This window comes from Gallus gallus, chromosome 17 (genome assembly GCF_016699485.2).
Source record: "Gallus gallus isolate bGalGal1 chromosome 17, bGalGal1.mat.broiler.GRCg7b, whole genome shotgun sequence".
NCBI lineage: Eukaryota > Metazoa > Chordata > Aves > Galliformes > Phasianidae > Gallus > Gallus gallus.
Genome location: NC_052548.1, coordinates 4726554 through 4745667, shown reverse-complemented (window position 1 = coordinate 4745667; position 19114 = coordinate 4726554). Strand labels below are relative to the sequence as shown.

General features: G+C 48.1%; 1 protein-coding gene across 2 annotated transcripts in view; it reads left to right on the top strand.

Annotated features, from left to right (window-relative positions):
- Positions 1-1513: 1513 nt before the first annotated feature.
- The window catches only part of BRINP1 (BMP/retinoic acid inducible neural specific 1), a 79628-nt gene continuing 62027 nt past the window's right edge, over positions 1514-19114 (top strand). Inside the window, exons 1-2 of one of the 2 annotated variants that reach the window (XM_046901638.1) lie at positions 1514-1623; positions 2254-2434. The gene's annotated coding sequence lies outside the window, so the exon portion shown is untranslated. Of the gene's footprint in view, positions 1624-1991; positions 2435-19114 lie in introns of those variants that run through there. The other variant, NM_204449.2, reaches the window with a different exon arrangement.

The window sequence follows — 19114 nt, the reverse complement described above, 5'->3', positions numbered from 1 at the left end:
CTGATCAGAGGCTTTTGTTGACTCTGACCTTGTGGAAGACGGTGTTACAAGGTAGGGAATTTTTGAGTTGTTCTTTAGATCCTTGAGACCTTTGGGCTCACCTGTATTCTCTCACTGACTCCTCACAGGAATATGAAATATTCATCTGAGTTGTCCCAGGTCTTGCTAGACCTAATCACACAGTAACCTTCCCTGGGGCAACAAGGAAAGATACCCAGTATTGTTATGTTAGATTAATCAGTAAATCCCATGTGACAACAGCAGTTGTTCCTTCCTGGAGATTTTGCTTTGATTTTAAACATCCTCATCTAAGATCTCTCTCTAAGATCTAGGATCTCCCTCTTATTTCTGGTAAATGCCATGATCAACAACAAAAATAGACACTAGTTGATAACCCCAGGCGCTATTTATTTGTTTAAACAAATGCCTTGCAGATTTATGGTCTATATAAGAGCTAATCTCTCAAACCTCTCTGTCATGGTGTGTGCCATTCCCTTGAGGCCTTGTACCAGGAAGATCCGTGCGAATTATTTCATTATTTTTTTACATGAGCCAATATGATAGAATCAGAGTTGGTTTGCCAAGAAGCATGCTTTGCAGCTGAACTTTGCCTGGAAAAAAAAGTAAAACTCAAAGGCTTTGGGTACACTGTAACTGAGATAAGCTAAGCCTCAACCCTATCAGAGCAGCCTGGATTTTAAGCAAACAACTTCTAATTCTGCTTAGGAAAGATTTGCTGAAGATTTAGCTTAAGACAATGTTCTGCAGCCACAGGGGATGGGTGAGAGAAGGGCAGAACTGACTGTCCTTACAGGCCAGAGAAAGGATGTGGGAGGAGGGTATCTTCCATTGTCCTTCCTGCCCCATATACCCTGCATAAAGTGGCTGAATGTTTTCCCTTCTGGCAATACAGTACAGCTAATGATTTGTCTGAGAGGTCTCTGGCTAGAAACCTCACACAATGGTAGGGAATGCTAAATGCTCTTTCTGCACTGGGCTTTGCTGGGCTGCGGAGATTTGTCTGGGTGAGCGATGCCCTTGAGGCACCTCCGCCTCCAACTCGTTCCTCCCTTGTCTTTCTTGTATTTTTTGAAGCACTCAGGCAGTTGCCGAGGCCCATCCTGTTAATGTGAACCAAAGGCAAGCTGCAGAGGAGCGGGAGATCCCATTCCCAAACCTTCTCCAGCTGTGCATTGGGATTTTCACCCACTCTGCCAGGCGAACCCAGCCTAGAAACAGAGCGAGGAGGCTTGGGGGAGAGCAGTTGGCTGCTCGCTGCCTTCCGGGGCGGCTCGGCTCGGCTCGGCTCGGCTCGGCTCGGCTCAGCTCAGCTCAGCTCAGCTCGGCTCGGCTCGGCTCAGCTCGGTTGGGTTCTGCTCGCCCGCTGCTGCCCGGGGAAGGCTCGGGGGGTTCAGGGCGGTCCCCGGGCGCCGCCGCCCCGCCGGGACGGAGCTGTCCGTGGTGCTGAACCGCACCCGGCCGGCTCCTTCGGCCCGCCCCGAGAGGCGGGTGCAGCCCAGCGCGGAGCCGGGGCTGGGGAAGCAGCCCCCGCGTCCTCCCGCCCTCCTTCTTTCCTTTCATCCAGCCTGCTCGGAGGATCGAGCCCTTCGCTGCCTGGCTTCGGTAAGGAGAAAACGAGGGAAGGAAGGGAACGGAGAGGAAAAGGAAAAAATATATATTTAAAATATTTAACGGCTGGGGGCTGCCTGGAATCGTAATCAGCTCCGCTGCAGCTTCCTCTCCAAAAATGGGAGGCAGGCAAGTTTAGATCCCCCCAAGCCCCGTCCAGCGGCCCTTCCCCGTCTCACCCTCCCTTCCCACGGCCCAGGCTCCGTCTGGACGGAGCTTAAGTCCCTCCTTTTTTGCCCCCCCCTCCGCCCCTCCCCCTTTCCTAATTATGTACAAACCACTTCTTAGAATAAAATGGCCAGGCTGGGGCTCCTCCCTGCTTTCCTCTTCCCCATTCATCCTCTCCAGGCCGCTCCAAGCCCCTCCCCCTGTGGCAAGCCCAGCCTCTCGCTTCCCTCCTGGAGCCCTTTTCATTTTTATTTCTAACCCCCTCTCCATTCTCCCTGCTGCCTCTGCTCCTTCCCCCGATGGCTACGAACTGAGCAGCAGAGGAGAGGGGGGGCACAGGAATAAGGAAAGGGGGGGGGGGAAGCAACAATAAAAGAAAAAGCAAAAAGAAAGAGGAAAGAATAAAACAGGGATTTTTTTTTTCCTCTGCCCTTAATGCCCGCGATCTGGATCAAGGAGGGGGATTTTCTGTCTGAGCATGAAAAGGACTGCTAGAGCCCCAGGATTTTCACGCCTGCATTATCAACCCAGCACCCAGTATGCAAGCTGGACAGAGAAGCTCTCCCACAAGTTCCTACCGAGCCGAATAAAACCCACGGGCGAGCAGATCTCCGCCAGAGAGGGACATTAGCATCAGGTAAGGCGAGCGCGGCGCTGCGGCTGCAGCGATGCCACTGCCCCGGCGTCCCCGTCCTGCCTCGGCCGCGTTGTGTAACGCCCGCGGCACCTCCGCCCGCAGCCCCGCACAAGTGTGCCTCTCCTCCGCACCCCACCTTGAGCAGCACGGAGTTCCCGGGGGGCTGGATGGCAGAGGTCCTGTGTAGTACTTGGGGGAGGGTGGAGGGGGGGGGGGCGTGGGGCCGAGCTTTGTCGGCACATGGGAGCACTGGGAGCGCTGGGAAGGACGCAGCCCTTGGAGGATGCCCGGCAATGGGGGGGCTCAGCCCCGGCTGCGTTGGCAGCGAGCCGGGGGTGGGAGGCAGCCAGGCTCCATCTGTATTCCGAGTATCGATACATCCCGGAGAGAGGAGGGGGGGGGGACCGTCCCCAAGGAGATGGTGTCATCTCCACTTAATCCACCGCTCCGTTTTAGCAAGTGACAAGCAAATCGCGGAGGAAAAGGAAAGTCTGTCGTCTCGAATCTCACACTGGGCTGATTGCCTTTACTTGGAGTGGGGACTGGGAGACAGCGGCAGAGCCGGGGGAGGGCAGCGATGGCGGAGGGGCCGCATCCCACAGCGCAGGAGATTGCGTTCTCCCAGCTCTGTGCTCAGTGCTGTCGTGGAGCACAAGTTTGCCTTTTTCTGCCCATGGGGAATAGGATGACGGAGGGTATCTCCCCACCATGACATCATCCCAGGGGTCCGGCACAGCCTGGGGTTAAAATCCAGCTGTGACCAAAAGAGAGTGGTGCTGTAGGTGTGAGCGTATCTTTTGGCTTCAGAGAGTCCCTCTGTGCTTCACTTGAGAGACGAGAAGGGAGAGGGGGGTCACTGCTTATACACAGTTCTCTTTCTGTGGAGAGAAACAAGCAGCAGATGAAGCGCTGGCAGCATTAATGTGTGGCTTTAGCCTTGTGATTGACATCTGCACTAGGCAGGACAGAAGGATCCTTCATGCTTTACTCTGGCTGCTCATCTGGGTGCATAACAATAATTTGTTAATGGCAGTTAAGCTGCTTTTCTGGGAGTTGTAGAGAAGTATTTGAGGGCTATTGAGAAGCAGAGACACCAAGTCAAAAGGAGGCGATGCTTTGCTGCAAGAAATATAAAGGGATATGTATGTTTTATGCCTTGAAAAAGAAAAAGATTGATCAGATCTTCTCGTGAGTGACAGCCAGACAAACCCAGGCTCTCTCCCTCCCACACTGCCCGCAGACAAGCAGTCGGGTTTTCCTTGCACGCTTGCACACGCTAAGCACACAAAACACGCATTGTGAACTCACCCCATCCACCCCATGCTAAGCACAGCATCTCGGTCTCACCCTCGCATGGAAGCTGCACAGCCCCGCAGTTCCCTGCACACAGACACACGGTGCTGATCTGCACACGAACACCGTAATGTGTAGGACTGCGCTGAGACTTATTATGTGAACCAAGGATTCAGACGTTCACACAAGCATGCACACGCTGTCTTCTTTGCAGGTCTCCTGGTAGGTGATTTACTCCTTCAGTATCATCTTCTCCTTTGTAGCTGATTCCAGGCATTGATTTGGGGTTTGTCTGCCTCCAAAGCCCTTTGCCACTCAGCAGAAAAAGCATTTTGTGAGTCTACGTTTGTTTTAGTGCTCTTTGCATGTTCCCAGGAACTCAGCACTGATTTCACTGATGGAAGAGCAGAGCAGCAGGCAGGGACAGGGAATGGCTTGGGGGAGCAGTGGCAATCCCACAGCCGTCATTCCCTCTCTGTTCAAGGACCACTCTGTGAGAATGTGAAGATCTTTGCTAGAGTCGCATTGCTTTTTCTGTCTCTGAGCAAAACCACACATGCATCTGTAGCTAAATGCGCACAGTGCAGACTCTGCTTCAGTCTCACCCAGGCTCAGAGCAATTGCCATCCGTAGAGCGCAAACACAAATCTGCCTCTGCAAGCCCCCCCAAACAGAGTAGGCACAGTGCACACTGGGGAGGTGATGTCAGTGCATTAGAGGTATTTAAGCAGCGTTCCCCTCTGACCTTCCTCCCCTTCCCCTTTCCGTAGGGCCTAGGAAAGAGGCTGTGCTGTTCTCCCAAAGCAGGATTGCGATGAGGCCAACTGGAGTCTATGGTGAAACTTTGGAGAGGAGAAACACAGGGTGAAAAGGTGTGCTGTAGGTAAAAGGGTGTCCCAAAGGAGATGAACACAGAATCCTGATGGAGTGTGTAGCCCTTTTCCCTCCTGACCTGCACTGTTTACTACACTGGAAGTATGCGTGAGGCTGATGCTGCACACTCCCATGGAGCTCTGACTGCTGCTGTCTGTGCAGCAGAAATACCTCAGAGCCTCCAGTTCTGCTTGGGCACAGTCCCAGTGCCAGCTCTGAGCGCTGCTCAGGGAAGGGCTACACAAACCAGCACCAGCCAAGTCACATCCATATCATCTCCCTGCCCGCCTTCTGAGCTTGGATGTGGATTTTTGGAGTTTACGCCCAGGGTGTGGAGCAGCTGATGCAGGGAGGTTTACTCCATCCCTCCCCAAGAAACAAAATTAGCATTGCCAAAGCTCAGGAGACAGCACTGCAAACCCCACGGCATGCCGCTGCTGGACTGGGCACCACGCAGAGACCTCTCTCGTGTTACCCTGGCGGCAGAGTTCCATCCGCCGCCACGCAGCTCCGTGTCCCGCTGCGCCCGTGCGGAGCCGTTCCGCGGCCGCGGGGCGGGCGGCGCTGCTTTGGCCCAGGAGGGGGCGCTGTGGCTCCACGCAGCGGTCGGGCGCGGAGCCGAGCGGAGCCGAGCGGGACCGAGCGGGGCCGAACGGAGCCGAGCCGGGCCGAGCGGAGCCGAGCAGGGCGCACCGCCTCCCCCCGCCCGAAGTGGGAGCCAATGTGGCTGCTAATAACTTGGGGGCGAGGGTTGGGGAAGTGATAAATAACAACGGGGCTCTCTTCTCCGATGAGCCCAGGTGCAGCTGAATGAGTTTGGGCCGGATCCTGGCGGGTGCAGGAGTCCTGCTGAGGATCTGGCCCCATGCATGCAGGAATCCTTTACGCGGTGATGAAATGCAGCTACTTCTGGGACAGAGCCCAGCAGCTTCTCCGTGCCAGCAAATACTACAGGGGAAGTGAAAAATCACTTCACGCATTGAAAGTGCAGAGATGAACTTAGTGAGGCAGAATATAAATTACCCGGAGTTGGGTAGCTGGTGTCCTACGGTTTGATTTACGCCGTCCCTCTCACAAAACTACCACGAGATTTTTAACAGCCGTAAGGACCTTGGCCCGTTTCCTCCCAGGGAGGACATCCATGCATGGAGGGAATGGGCTGCTGGTAGACCCACGGTCCTGCTTTGATGGTTACCCTATGGGGCTGGGATGGGGCAGAGCATCTCGGCTCTGTGGGCAGCGCAGAGCGCTCTGGATTTTTCCCTGCAGCTCGGTGTTGCCATGCAGAGGTGCAGAGCTTGATGTGATGAGGCTGCAGCCTGTGGTCAGTGTGGGAATGGGAAATGGGGTACGGCTGCTGGGTTCTGCTGTCCAGAGGGAGTCAAGCATGGGCAAGGATGGACTCGATGAACGAGGGGTTGTTCACCTGGGTTTGAGAATGGGCATGGGACAGCTGTGCTGGTGCGATGATCTGAATTGTTCCATTTCAGGGAAGAAAAAGTGCTAGGACCAGTGGATGGGAGGGGTGCAGGAAAGAGCAGAAATAAGACGGTGGATGCAGAATGAGATGAAGAAAATTGAAAGACTGAAGTTTATTTTGGAGATGCTGGATTAAATCCTAGGTGAAGGTAGCATGAATGTGTCCCTTTGGAAAGAAACTGAGCATCAGGCCCTGGGTTCCCTCAGTGCTTGGGCTGGGGATGCAACATGTCCACACCTTTGCAGACCTCTGCATGGTGAGCTGTTTGCTTGCAGCCTGGAGGCAGGAAGGCCTGTGAGCAGCATCACGGGAGAGAGAGAGAAAGATGCTTACTTATTTTTTTCTGTTTGTTCATCTGAAGTCATGTGCTCTACATCCATCTTACGGTTGCCTACAAGGCATAGCTTACCTACTCTCAGCACTGTTGCCATGCCTGCCGCCAGGCCTGCTTGGTGCTGGATCCTCATGGTGGCACCAAGCCCCCTCACCCTGCTGATGGCACGTCTCTGGGTGTTGACACAATAAGCTGCAATGCTCTCGCTCACACCATTTCCCCCTCCTATGTCGTGTTGCTGCTGATGGTTCACCCCTTACAGCGGCAGTGGAAATAGCAGTAAGTTGAAGCAGCAGAAGCTGAGCAGAGCAAAGAATCCAAACAGACTTCTTCAAATGGTGGCCTCCAGAGGAGGACAGGGTGAGCAGCCTGTGCCAGACACACTGTCATTGTGCAGTTTTGGTGTTGGTGATAGAAATGCTGGGAAGAGGTAGCTCAAGTACCAGGAGCACCAGTGCAGCTTGCGATCCCTACGTTTTTTTCCTGTGTGCATTAGCAGTGAGCACTTTTGAATAGAATGACACCATCACAGGGACATCTTTCCTCTCCCAGGTTAACAGATCACAGCAAAGCCAGCTCTGTGCTGATACATACCAAGCCGTGACACAAAACCTTGCAAACCAACCTATAAGAAGTTCTCACACAGAAGGGCATCTCCAAAAAAAAAAAAAAAAAGAAAAGAAAAAGAAATTGCTCCAGGGCATTTTGTTGGAAAGGAAAACACAACTCAGGAGCAGAGGGAGCTCTCACGCTCCCCTCTGCTCTCTCATCTTGCATGATTTCCAGCAGCGTAAGGGGAGCTAAGACCACAGAGTAGCTCAGGTTCCTGCAGTCCCTTCATGCTTGTGAGCTGTCTCGTGGCTCTCCTGAGAGGAAGCGTGCTCTTTGACCATGTTTATAGAAAGAAAAAACCTGGAGCCTTATGGCAGGTGTTCTCGTAGCTGGGACTTTTGTATCTAGGCATATTGCAGCTGAAATGCGCTGCACAGTGAGTACCTGTGAAAAGCCAGGAACTGCTTGCTGTAAGTCAGCACAGCCTGCCGAAGCTGGGGGAGTTAACTGGCTTCGTGGTGAGTGAGGATCTCTATCGTGGGGTTTGATTTAGAGTGTGATTTAGAACCTGGCCTGCTCTCTAGATTCTGCCGTGTCCGTCATGGTTTTGGATGCAGTTTTGGCCAGAAGTACTGAGTCGGCACAACTGATCCCATTTAGCCATCTCTTTACCTGCTGGAGCAATGTATGAGGTTGTCAGATACACTGCAAACATTGGAGACCTTTGTGATAATTTATCCTTGCAGTTGTGGATGCTGACTTGCTAAGCAGCATGGAAGATGGGGAGGGCAAGCTTTAGAACCATTGCCTGGTGTAAGCAATACATTTCAGACATGGTGCCAGGACCAGGAGAATAAATAAAAGATGTTTGTTCAGAGCAATAGTTAGAAAAGTGCAAAGAAGCTAAAACTAACCGTGGAAGGACAGAAGGAACTGAACTGCGACCCTGGGGAGGAAGCCAGTGCAGCAGGACCAGCAGGAGAACCGAGACAAGCAGGTGTGAATCTCTAGCTGGACTTCTGGGCTGGGTGGAATACGCAGCAGCCAGGCAGGCTCTGAGTGCTGGAGCAGCCTGACTGCTTTCTGCATGTGACTGCTCTTCAGGCAGGTACAGATGGTGAGCGGGTAGCAAAACCCTCAGACATATGCTGGGGTACATATGTGGCTTTAGGTCCCTCCTGGCTCAGGCCACCTCCTTGCCTACAGTATGAGGATGGTAGAGTTATTCCAGGCATTTCTTGCACTGCTCAGTGCTGGGGGAGACTTGCAGTCAAAATCAGCTGCGTGTTGTAAGGGAGCAGGGAGAGATTATGAGACACGAGGTGAGGCTGAAGAACGTTTGAGAAATGCTGAGAAAGTCGAAGGAGAGGATTAACAAAGACAACATATTGTTTGTACTGAAGCCATGAACGGAGAGAAAGCAGCAATGGGGACACATGTAATGTAGCCATAAGACCAGCAGCTATTTCTAGAATTGCTTATGTCATGCTGTCGAAATTCGGAGTTGTTTCTGCAAAACAACTCCAGGCTCCACTGTTTTGTGCCTGAGAATGCTGATAATGTGTTTATCTGCCATTTCCATTCTCCTGTAGAGAACTATAAAATATTTGAAAATGAGGGTGAGTTGCTGCACTGTATTTTAGGCCAGTGAGGTGAATGTAACCAGGCAGGAAAAAGCCACCAGTTAGGATTCTACGTCAATATTTATGTCATGCTGGCTAAAAGAAGCCTATTAGCTGATATTTGGGTTCTAATATATATATATATACATATATATATAGTGCATTTACAGATAGATATGTCAGTAGTCTTCTTTACTTTTTGAGGAGGGGAGTTAATGGTAAAACGTAGTGATCAGAAGTGAGTGTACTGCTCAGGATGTACGGTAGTGAAATGGAGGAAGGAGTGGTACGTTTTGGCAATGGAGCTGGGTCAGATCGTGTTAAAAATGAGAGCAGCTCAGAAGTGGTCACACCAAAACAGTGGGAGGAGGCAACGTCTGTTGAAATTGCTGGAGTATCTTTACAGAACGGGAAAAATAAATACAGGGTGCTCCAAGAAGTAAGGAAAACATCAGAGCCAATGGAAGTCCCTCAATGAAGAGTCTGAGATGGGATGCCAGTGGAAGAGCTATACGAGAGCTGCCACTCTGGGTGATGTGAAGGGTTGATTTAGCGATGGCTTTGTGTCCCATGGGTCAGCAGTGGGCTCTGGAGGGATTGGGAAAGCCTGGAGGAACACTGTGTGCATCTGGCTGGGGATGTACGAAGCCACCAGCTGTCTCAGGACAGCTGCATGCAGTGTCTCTGGGAGCCCAGCTCTTGTGAGTGCGGCTATTTCCTCCCAGAGTCCTGTTGTGCTTTTGGTTTCCACAACATCGTGCAGTGAAGGAAATAGTTACAGGTTGTGTGCAAAAGAATTTCAATTTTTTGTTATTTATTTATTTATTTATTTATTTATTTAACGTTTTTACCACATAATTTCCTTGGGTGCATCCAACTTTTCTGTAGGATGAGAAAGACTGAGTAAGCATTTTTCATTCGCCATCCCTGCCCTGTTTGTGGCTGGACAGACACCAGATCACATCCTTGTCCCCGTGGCATGCAGGCCAACCACACTTCTGCAGAATAAGTTAGTGTTGGCTTAAGTTTTGCTTAAAGAATATTGAACATAGGCTTTTAAATATGTGCTGAAGTGTCACCGACCCAGAGCCATCATGTCTGCAGAAGGCCTGATCCTGCAGCCTGAATCACACAGACACATTTCCAATTACCGTGGGCATAATGAAATCTGATTCCAAGATCAAAGTCTAAGAACTGCAAATCCATACGCGTGTGGAGTGAGGAGTGAATCATGTTTATGATCCGATGGAGTTCAGTTGCTTTGTTCCAAAATGCTGGTCAGGAAGGCAGAAGAAATATTCCCCAGGATATTATAAAGACTAACATATCATCAGAAGGAGAATCAATGGAGATTGATGGCAAATTAAATGGATACTTGAGACATTAAAAGGAAGGATGAAAAATAGAGGCGATATTATAATTGAACTATATTAATATATTTTAAATTGCTTTACAAATATTAACAAGTTAAATGAGGAAAGACTGGAAAGAATAGTTTATTTAGTCTGGGAAAGCTTAGGAGTAAGGAGGTACATTTGGGTTCCAGCACAAAAGAATCTGAAGGTTAGAGAGAAAAGCGATCAGAAACATTTTAATGCTTTGATGATACAAGAACAAGGGATACATCAAAATTAAAGGGCACAACTTTTAAAGCAAATTAAAAGGAAATAGTCCTTTCTTCAGCCTATGGTGAAGCTACACAATTCCCTGCTGCAGGATGTCGCTGAGATGAAAGTCTGGGTGGATTTGAAGTGTAAAGGGCTACACAACTTTGTAGCAATTAATAGCATTTGCTGCTCTGCAATCTAGGACAATGGTAATCAGGTCTCATGCTTCAAAGCAAAGGCTGACCATCTTCTGGGGTCAGGAAGGACATTTTCTCTCTGCCTAGTAATAATATAATATGGTTGGCCAGGTGATATGGTTGGTCGTGGTAATATGGCTGGTTGTGGTAATATGACTGATTGAAGCTAAGTCAGCAAAGAGATTAGCAAATTGCTTCTGTGGGTGCTGGATTAAGGTGGTATTTCTTAAAAAGGTTTTCATCATTGCCAAACAGAATATCAATCCAACGATCTCGTCTTCTGTGTCAACTCCCACGTAAGTAATTTCAAAGATTACAGCAGATACTGAAGCAGCACATAAAATGGGCGGTTGTGAGCAGTTGCAGTGACCCTGAGCTGCACATTTCAACTTCGTCTATCGCTGCTTTTATCTGCAGGACAGCACGGAGCCCTGAGGAGCCTGCAGTCTCTTGTGCAAGGTACTGTATGGGTGTGAGCTCTCTGCCCTTGAAGGCCTGCAGTCCAGACAGAGGAGTAGGAAAGGAGTAGGAAAAGAGGCAGGGAATGCTGTCACCACTGCTCTGTAGCAGAGGAAGTGCAGCACAAAGCTCAGGGATCAATTCAAATCTTATTACAGTCAGTGGAAGCGTTTCAGTTTGCAGGAATGAGGCTCGCTCTTAGCCTGTACTAATTTTGAAGGTAGTCAGTGGCAAAATAATGGAACGTTTGAGAAAACAGGGCCTTAAATATTGCAGTGGGATATGTTGAGTACTTGGAAAATCAGCCTCTAAGGTGTGTGTGGATTATCACCTGGGCTCATAGAGAAAGGCCGGGGCAGAGATAAATGACTTGGTGCACCTGGAGTTTCAAGCAGACTGCCTTGGTAGGGGAGATAGCAGTGACTGAGCCCTTTTGTGTCCCATCTCCTCCATCCTGTGCTACAGCCCTGTGCATCAGGGTGTTCCAAGGTGCTCCCCCGATGGGGATCGCCCTATGGAGCTGTGTACTGGTCAGAATCCTGTCTGCTGCCCAGCGTCTTCCACCACCACCAGTGCTGTGTTGGTGGGAAGACAGAGGAACCTGCCCTCCTCCATACCCTTCCTCTCATGTCAGCCTTATTTTCCTGTTGCCAAAGGGAGAGCAGGCTGTCGTATACAGACAGGGGTGCTTTTCTTTGTCAGGGGATACTTTCAGAAGACCACATTTATTGTGGTCGTAGGCATCACCAGGTGTGCAAAGAGACTGCTCTTCCTCAACCAGATGCTCTAGGACAGGTAATTAAAGTGTGTTTCCTTCAGAAAGGTGGGAAGGAAGAAAAGCTGATGGCTGTGAAGGGAGCACATACTGCAGATGGAATAAAGCTCCAAGAGAGATATGTGGCTGGAGCTGGGAGGGAGAGGAGAGCTGGTAGGCAGGAACACAAAGTTCACTGGTGAAGCAGGTGTGAGTGCTGAGAGAAATTGCAACATCAAGAAAAAAATGATTCTTCTGCTTCCTGGCTTGCAAACAATATAGAGATGTGACAGGCAGGTGCAAATCTGCTGGCAAGGTGTTCTGTAGGTGTGATGATTACTGTGCTTATGGGCTTGGCTGGAAAGGAGAAGGATGGACAACGGAGTTTTCATTCTGCAAAATGCATGAGGAGGACGCAAGCCGAAAAGTAGTTGTGGGTTGGATTGCAGATGACCTGCATTATTGGAAGATTGATTTCTGATGAAGGGAGCAGAAAAGAAGGGGGACGTAAAATTTAAAGACAGCACGAATTGGAATCAGAGCTTTAAAATGGCAGTTGTGAGTTAGTATTCTTGAAGGAGTGATTCGAATGTGACTGCAGAGACCGGTGCTAGGTTCTGGTTTCCAACCATTTGCATTAAAAATAGAGAAAAGTAGAAAGGAACCAGCAGGTTGGAGTTGGTGAAATTCTGCTGGATTTGCCCTAGGGAATGAGAATTGTCCCTGCATTTCAAGTACCTGAAAGGCTTAAAACACCGACAAGGCTGAAAGGTGAGGTGCGGGTTGGAAAAGGAGAATGGCTGGCAGGAATAAGCAGATTGTAAGCTAGGCTGGATAACTCAAGGATCTGCAATAAAACTGCACAGTGACGGATAGTGAATAAAAGACTATGGGTATATTATGGTTTACGGAGCACAGGACAGATGCGTCTCTAAGGAGACTGCGATAAGGAGTTGAAGGCACCGGCGGACCGGGAGCAGTGGCTGTTTTGGGATGCAACAGTACTATGTGAATAAAGCAGCGCCGTGGCAAGATAGTTCAATTCTGATGCTGTCACCGACGTGTTATATATGACCTTGGGCAGGTCGCTTAGGTTGGTATCTTGCAGAAGAGCTTTTTAAATGCATGCATTTCCGTACATAGGAGCTGAATTTCTTCAGTCGAAGCTGCAGTTCCAAGCCCTGCGGCTCACACAGTGAATATGAACCATTCAGGGAACTCAGCTCCACATTTGGCATGAGGAAAAATCTGGATTTTTTGAAGAATTCAGCAACCCATGTCCTCAGGAAACATAGTCCCCCAAAGACCGGTGTTAAGCAGTGCTGAGTCTTTACATTTCCAGTGCTGGGCAAAAGCAGCTCCGGTTTGCATCTGACTTCCTACCACCTCAGCAAAATGGCTCTGTGTTTAGAAGTCTGACCTGCATTTACTGATCTTCTCATTACCTAAGACCGCTAATGAAGTTAGCCTTACGCTGGAATATATAAGGGAAGAATATGTTGATTATACCTCTTTCCCTCTCCTGTACACAGATGCGGGGTTTTTGCTTACACAGTGTGCACTAGGAAGTATGCAAGTGCACGTATCCATGCATGCACATACATACTGTTCTTTGAGACACCTTTGAACAAAGATTGCTATTTCAGTGCAGTGTATTAGCTTTTTTACCAACTCCAACGTTTGCAGGAAATAGCAATTAATGATAAAACCGCTTACATTAAAAAGAAGAGCAGAAGTCCTTCCTACCAGTGGATTCTCCTGCAGTGCTTCTCATTACTTTGTTTGTTTTTAATTTTGAAAACAGTCAGTATGTTTTCCCGTAGCTTTTTTTTTTCTCACTTCTGCTCCTCCAGGCTGCTCATGGTGGAAGAAATCACTGTGTTAGGGAGGATGCAGCTCTGGGTTTGTCTCTGCCTTTGCAGCTCATGTCAAGGTAATGCACAGATGCATCTTCTCCCCTGTTAATACAACAGGCTCTTAGAGGAAGGGAGGAAGCACAGAGCCTTGAGAGCAGCAAAGAGCAGTCTCCAAACCCATCCTGTCACGGAGATCAGGGGTACTTCTCTGGTGCTGGGGCACAATCCTGCCTCAGATGCCGTAGTAGACTTGGCCAGAAGGGCTGGGAACAAGCACACAATCTGCTGTACTTGCACAGCATTACTGTTTGCCTGCAGATATCTGTGAATACAATTCAGTATTAAATCCACTGGGTGCAGGAAGCTAAGCAGGTGATGCTTCCCTTGGTATCTCTAGGGCTGAGACTGGCACCGGGTGGCTGGGAGCAGAGCAGCATGCTTGAGAGCTCAAGAGTGGGAATGGAAGGCAGAGTATGCCCAAGGAGTAGCAGAGCAGGATCCCCTGTACATGCTGCTTCTGTTCCTGCTGCCTGCATCTCATTCAAGGCGCTCTTTGGTGGGTTGGATTCGGGATTGCTGGTAGTAGTGAGCTGTGCATTCTGTTTTGTTTAATGTCAGATGCATTTGGATGTCACTCATTCCATTTTTCTGTAGAGACCTTATGCCTCCGGTTACATGTTAGAGGGGGCTGTGCTTAAAAAACAACAGAGAAGATCCAAAAGAAGAGGAAAGCAAGAATTTGGAGAAATAAGAGGTAAAAAGGGATGCTGTGACTGTCTCAAAATAAAACAGATGTACATGGCAATTGCTAACAGGAAAAGTAAATCCAATCTCTCTGAGATTATTTCCTGGGAACTGTTCTCACATATTAGAAACAGGGATTAGCTCACTCATTTTTCTGTAAATCTAACTGTTTTACTTTGAATTCTCTGTTAAATGTAGGTTTAGACTAGAAGAGAGTAAGGTACTATAAAAGTCAGCAGCACAATGTGAGAGTTTAGAAATAATGCAGTTGTACTTTGACTCGTTTAGATTTCTCCCATCATGGTTTTTTTTTTGACAACTGCTATCTAATGGATTCAGCCTGAATTAATAAGCATTGTCAGTCGATCCCATAGCACTTTTTTGTGCCTGATTTTAGTGCGTGTTAAAAATAACGTCTCGCGTCTTCGGTGCCTATGATTGCAGTTTCCTTTGTGCTACACACAGTTTAAAACAATTCATACCTCAAATAACTTATACTCAAAGGGTGCAGAGCAGTGGGAGATAAAAGAGAAAATAAAAAGATTAGTCTGGAGTCATGGAGTAAATCAGTAGTAGAAGCCTTTGGAGAAGCATACAGTCTTGACTTCCATTCCCCTGCTCTCTCACTAGACTGCAGATTAATTATAAATCTCTTTCTCACCCATTATGTTTTTCTCATACTTCTTCTTCTCCAACACTTTCTCATTCACACCTTCAATTCTTTGTCATTCTTCCTCTAATTCGATTTTCCTTCCTCTCCCTTTTTGCACACTTTCCTCTTTTCTCCTCCTCTGTTCCTCCTGTAGATGACTAATGAAGTGGCAAGTGTTAATAACGTGTCCTGTCTGTGCCTGCTGCAAGGACTGAACAAGGAGCAGGATGGGTGAAAGAGAAGAGAAGCAAAGAAGGCAGGAAGGGACAGATGTGAATAGATTTCAGCTGAAGGTGTGTAGGAAGGTGGACGGGGAGTGGAAGCCTTGGTTGCAGTGGGAGCACAGGGTCCAAACTGAACATCTAAGGAGGAAAGCATAAGCCTGTCTGAAAGCTGGGATCTGTATCCTAAAGGGCCAAAAGTAGAGCGAAGACTTACAGGGCAGAGAGAGATGTGGGCGAAGAGGAACAAACAGCTTTTTCCTCTTTGCTGTGGCAGGACCTGAAGTCTGGATGTCTCGCATTTGATTTGTCTGTTTGAGTTGGTGCACAGGGACTTCTAGTGCTCGAGTAAAATCAGATGTGAGTATGCATATTTGATCAGACAGGGGTTACGGGTGCTCTCTGCGCGCTGGGCATTGCGTGCTGGCAGGGATTAGACTGCCATCTGCTTGGTACAATGCACAGTATGGGGTCAGTACCTGAATCCGGGATGCTGCTGGAACTCCTGCCGATGTCCTCAAGTTGTGCAGAATAACATTTTTGTCTCTGGAGTATCTGTTGTGTGGTTAATGGACTGATGTGAACAGAGCACATGGATTCGGGGGGAGAAGCATTTAAGGACCAGATAAGAGATGAGGCTGAAGAATCCATATCTGGGCTGGTACCTATAGCTCCCTGGCGAATAGAGGCCAAGCACACAGCAGCTGGTGGGGGAGACTGTACTGATACTCTGGGAACAAAGCCTGCAATCCAGGCAGGGGAAGGGAGAAAACTGAGATGTAAATTAGGAAGATGCTTCCTTGAGCTACTTTGAGCCAAGAATATTATATCAAGAATAAAATGTCCAAGAATAGTTGGCTGTCTTTGTAAACAGTCACATTAGACATGATAGATGACTTCAGGCTTATGCCTTCACAAGCACAGTAGACTTTAAATATCCTTCTTTGGAAACTCCTTCCAAACACCTTTGATCTCACAGGGATAAGCCAGCTAGCCATTCTTGTTCTGCATTTGATTTGCCACTCATAGAAAATTATTTATCTATCTAGCTATTTATTATCTAATTCTATGGCTGCATTTGAGGAAAATCTATTTATTCCTTTTCCACAGCAGTGTCTCTTTCTCCAGCAGCTCTTACGAGCTGGTAGGTGCCCTGGGGAATGTCGAAGCAGAATTAATTAGTCATGACCAGTGATGGAGGTGTTTTTCAGATTTGGTTTTGGCTAGCTGATTGCACAGTGTCTTCCTGGGAGTCAGGCTGTTAGAGAAACAAATGTGATGCCTGCTCTGGATTGCTGTCAGACAGTCACTTGGGAAGGATGCAGAGGTACATGGGATCTATCAAGCAGTGGGGAGCTCAGCTGCGTGCATGCTGGTGCAGGGAACCCGGCTCTTTCTTTGGTAGGACACTGTGCTAATGAATGATAAGCTGCACTTCAGCATGTCCTGTCCTACTCCCAACCTGCAAAGGTGTGAATCTGTTGGCATCCACAAGGGATCTTCTGAGTAGACCCTCATTCTAAATGTCCCCTTTGGAACAGGAGGAACTGTGATGTCATCTGACACAAGCCAAACTGAAAGTCACCCCTCCAGCATGCCCACAAGTGCAGCACTGGCCAACTGCACAGGTTGTGCTGAAGCTGTAGCATTTGTTTTACAAATAGCTCTGTATTCTTCTAGACCTTCCTCCCTCCCCTTGTAGAGACGAGTAGAGCATGTGCTATTCTTCCTGGTCAATGATTTCCTCCTGGCAATGGAGAAAGGTCAAGTGTCCATGCCAATTCTTTTCGATCTGTCAGCAGCCTTCAAATCCTCTGGCAATGAAGGGCTAATGATTTCCAGTACTTGGCTTGGATGGGCAATCTCTCCCTGCAGGAGCATTCTTCCTCTCCAAAGAGACTCCATAGTGCCGCTTGGCATCACGAAGCATTTCTCTCAAGGACTCTTCCAGGGGATAATTCAGTGCTCAGTGGTCGCACTGCTGTCAAAGGGATGGGGCTGCAGTGTTATGGATGTGCAGGTGACAAGGGTTGAGATCACCCTTCAAGCTACTAAGTCCCAATTTTCAAATTTTTTCATCCTCTGTCATGTTTTTCTGCCTCCGACTTGTTCCACCGTTGTCTAACATGGAAACAAATCGAGGCACTTTGCTCCTCTCGCACCGCGGCAATGAGGCCAAGCGTACAGAAGCATCGGCTGGGAGGGAGCCATTTGTGGGGCGGGGAGGTGGGAACATCAGCCCTTAATGGAAGTCTCAGACTTGAGCAGTGCCTTGCTATTAGCAAAAAAGCTGTAATCTGTAGTGACAGACCAGCTGGAGCAACTGTAGACAACCAGGCGAATCTGCATGCGAAGATGCACGCTGAGCAGCTGCGTGGGGGGATTCAGCATTTCAGTTGTGGTGCCTGGCTATAGGGACACGTCCCTTAAAGAGGGAGAGCAGGCGGAAAAGCCCCTGCTATGTAAAATAAACCTCCAAAGACAGGGGGGTGCTCATTCTTCGGCCTCTTGCCTCTCAGCCCATAGGCAGCAGCTGGCGGTGCGGCCTAGCACAGGGCCTAGCGTGGAGCACTGAGCCCCGCTGCCTTCCATCTCCGATCGAACCACAGCAAATGCGCAGGGGCCATCGGGGACATTTTCATCCATGAAATGAAGAATCGATAGAGCTGCATCCTTGCAGGCTCTGCTCTGTGTGGCCATTCTCGCTTCTCTTTTGCCCTTTTTTTCAACCCGCTTCCACCGCCTCGTGCAGTGGCTTGGTGGCACAAATGCATGGGGAGCAATTCCCCTCTGCTATGCATGGAGGAACAAAAATGGGCTCTAAAAGAGAGAGAGAGAAAAAAAAAAAAAAAAAAGCCCAAACAGGTAGACTTCCAAGGAGGAGGAGAAATATATCTTTTAAAAGCCCATATGTGTTTAGAAGCTAAAGGCTCCAAGGCGGTCTGTGTTATTAAGATGTTTAAGTCCCTGACCCTCATGAAAACATTACACACATATTCCAACCTGGGAAAATCTGCATTTTCCTTATTTATATATTTCTTTATTTATAAAACAAGCAGAGAAGTTGGCTTTCATATGTGCAGAAGAGACCTGAGTTGTGCTATGCAATCGCCAAGCTGACAGAGCTGCTCGGAAAATGGGCACGCTATTTCCTCACGAAATTCTTACCTTCAGATTTCTGCTGTCTGTATTTATGTTGCCTGTGTGGTTTTACTTATTCATGTATTTATTTATCTAAAACTCCATTTTGAATCAAAACTTTGCTCTTATGAACAGATTTCTTCAGGCAAAAAAAAAAAAAAAAAAATTGAGACCATCAATATCTTCTGCATTTGCAGCATTAAAATGCTACAAGGAAATATTTGGCATGGTGTAGTGTTAATAAATATTATAACTAAAACACCATCAAATGCTTCGTGCACCATATAATGTATTTTAAACATATTAAACATATATCAACACCGTACAGAATAAGTAAAAATGTCAAAGCAAATTAATTGAAACAACATAAAAATAATGTGTTTGTCTCCTCAAAATGAAACATTTCAGTACGATCGAAATGAAGAGAGAAAATCAAAATGATTTGTTTTGACACTTTAAACATAAAAAAGTTTGTCAAAATTGACATGTTCCCATGTAATGTTTCGATTTCAAGAGGACTGCGTTTTCCTGTGAAAAACTGTTCTGTCAAAATTTTTTGACCAGCTCTACTTGAGTCTATCTAAACAGACAAGCATCACAGCCAAGACTCTCAAACACTCCAGGTGGTCACAAGATAGATTTAGCACAGAGCAGAACAGTCTCAGAGAAGGAAATAAATAAAACTCACAGATAGAGGTGCCCTTACACTTGGGTACCAAACTGCTTTAATGTTTGAGATGCTCAGACCTGAGTGGTTCTGGAATCAAATCCTAGTGATGGCTGTGGTTCTTCAGTTTTTAGGGAAGTTGTATAGCAGGACTGATGCAATGATGGAAGAGGCTATTATTTGTGATGGTCAGATGCCAGTGCAGATTCTCAGTATCCTCTGGGATGT